This window comes from Macrotis lagotis, chromosome X (genome assembly GCF_037893015.1).
Source record: "Macrotis lagotis isolate mMagLag1 chromosome X, bilby.v1.9.chrom.fasta, whole genome shotgun sequence".
Classification (NCBI taxonomy): Eukaryota; Metazoa; Chordata; class Mammalia; order Peramelemorphia; family Peramelidae; genus Macrotis; species Macrotis lagotis.
In genome coordinates, this window is record NC_133666.1 from 53,651,373 (window position 1) to 53,654,107 (window position 2,735).

Below are 2,735 nucleotides of genomic sequence, written 5' to 3' on the forward strand. Positions count from 1 at the left end.
TTGGTTTAAGACAGGTTTTTCTTCCATTACCTCAATGGAATTCTCTACTGGGGAAGTAGAAGTTTTGATGTTGGGGGGGGGGGATGGAATGCTACTAGCATGGTAATTTTGGATATTGAGGGAAGGAGTCAATGTAGTAAAGTTCTAGTCAAGCAGAGGATCACATCAGGGATAGGGATGGCAGGCCTAAGAGGCCAGAGAGGGCTGCAGAAAGAAAAACAAGAAAACTCTGAAGACAATCTTCAACTTCACAGTTTGGTCCACCTGATGAATCTTGGAGAGAAGAGGAGTTGTAGTAATAATGATGACATACATACATGCATACATGTACTTTCTACCCCATATACGCATGCAAGTATTTTAAATATATACATGTAACACATATATTCATATACGCATATAACCTATTCTAGGTTATATATATATATCTATATATATATATATATACACACACACATATAGACATATACATATATAACCTATTCTAGGTTTTATAGATAGCTAGATAGATAGATAGCTCTATATATCACTTTGTATCTTATTTGAGTCCTAGGCAAACTATGAGATACTGCATGCAGGACCCCCATTTTTCAGATACTGAGACTTAGAGAAGTTAAATGACTCACCCAAGGTCACTCACTGGGTCATAAGGCTAGTAGGAGTTAGGATTCACACCTAAATGATTTTGATTACAAGGTTGAGAATTCTGTTCATTACACTCATCTGTATAAACTTGGTTCTAAGTTTCATTTAGATTCTACTATAGAAGAGCCCCAGAGGAATAGATTAGATTGAAGGGGCTCTCTGGTAATGAAAATGAGCCCATTCTCCTGGTGGTCCTTGTGATCAACTCAGATCTGGTGTAAGGGAAAAAAAAGAACTGAGGAGGTGATGGTTTGAAATCTGGTCCTACCGCTACTGTGTAACTTAAGTTTTAACTTTATTCCCTAAACCTCAGTTTCTTCTTTTGTAAAAGGAAAAGGTTGACCTATGTGATTTCTAAGGTTCCTTTCAGTTCCAAATCTTATGCTCCTTTAAGGCTCTACTTCACAAATATATCCTTAATAGCTGTGCAGTGAAAGGAGCCACTGAAACCTTCCTAGGATTGATTGTGAGACAAAGTGAACAGTGATCACTTTTCAATTTCTATGTGAGAAATGACTTAGCTGGCCGATTCACTGTTAAATGGCTCTTTCTCTATGTGATGGCCTTTTGCAGATCTGTATTTGTCTGTGTCTGTATCGTACTCTGGGTAGAAGTGTTCAGATTTTCACAGATCTTATGAAATGGACAATGGAATTTAGCCTTAGGAAACCATGCCTTTGTTAGGTGAGGAGAGAGGTGATTTGGTGATTGGTTTTTCATACAAACATTGTTTTTGTTGGTTTGTTTGTTTTGAAATACTTTGGCTAGCATGAACTATTTCCTTTTTTGTTTTTCATCTCCAAGCACTCATTGACCATACTATTCCCCTTTTAAATATGTCCCTCAGTCTGTCAACCCCCTCCCCGCTGCGGCTCAGACAATCATCTCCAGCTGCCTTGCTTTGCCAGCTCTGTGGAGGGGATGGTTGTATCTTCAGGTTTCTGCTGCTCACACTTGAAGCTGTAGTAATTGCTGGGGCCCAGGACCCATCCTCTCTTCTTGGCATATTCAGTCATCTTCTTGGGGGTGGTGAAGAAAAGGATTCGAGTGGCTTCTGCAAACAGGATCTTTTCATAGGCCTTCTCCATGCAGCCAGCAATTTCATCCCTGATTGTGTCCAGCAAAATGTCAATGAAGAATGTGTAGCTCTCAGCAGGGATGTTTCCCTTGGCCAGGAACACTTTACTGTAGCTTCCTTCCATCAGGTACTGTTCTAAGGCCACAGGATGTTTGATGTAGACGTTGGTCTGGATGTCCTTAGCAGGCAGCCGCTCCAGCTCGGGGTGGAACTCGGCCACTTGGTTCTGGGACAGCAGGAAGAGCAGATTGAGGCCCAGGAGCTGATGCATGCAGGCTGACTCGGGGAGCTGCTCCCTGTAGGCAAAATAATAGCACTTGAGCTGGGCCATGTAGCGCTCAAGGGAGGGGATGTCCTTCCGCAATATGCTCCATTGGGCGCCAATCTCCAAGATATCACGGGCCAGGATCAGCTGCTGCTTGGTGAGCTTCGTGCCGGCGGTCGGGAGGAAGTTGGGTTCCAGCGGCACCGACTTGAGGCGGCCCAGCTCCTCGCCGCACATGCTCAGGTTGGGGTTCTGGCGGTTCCACTGACCCTTGAGCTGCTCGTACATGCCGGCGGCCGCTTGCAGCACCGTCCCGGGACTCCCGTCCCGGCTGGTCCTGGCGCCTCCGTTCGCCGCCGCCGCCATCTTAGCGAGCGTGATGCAGCCGAACTATTTCTTTTGAAATATACATTCTCCATTTTTGGAAGCCTTTTTTTCCTAGAAAGGCTAACGTTATGTTCCTGCTACTGTTGCTTGGAGTCTGCACCTGGCTGAGTAGCAAATTCCAGTGAACTGACCCCAGGTCCGACTCACTGAACTAGAGTTTTTACGATCTCAAAGTAACAACCATATATTGGTATACAGCAAGCTTTTCTTCCAGGCAAATCATTGCAGGGGAACAACTTAGGTAAGCTCATTTTTTTCCCTTTTGCCGGTACCATAGCCACACGGGACTGGAAGAGCTACTAGCATGTTCCCTGATTTTTGACCCGGCTTCCCCCTTTGTCCATTTAAAAATAAGATAGA

At 44.4% G+C, this 2,735-nt stretch overlaps 1 pseudogene; it reads right to left on the bottom strand.

The window, feature by feature from the left end:
• Positions 1-1,445: 1,445 nt before the first annotated feature.
• On the bottom strand, positions 1,446-2,366 carry LOC141499680 (26S proteasome non-ATPase regulatory subunit 8 pseudogene; annotated as a pseudogene).
• Positions 2,367-2,735: the final 369 nt, after the last annotated feature.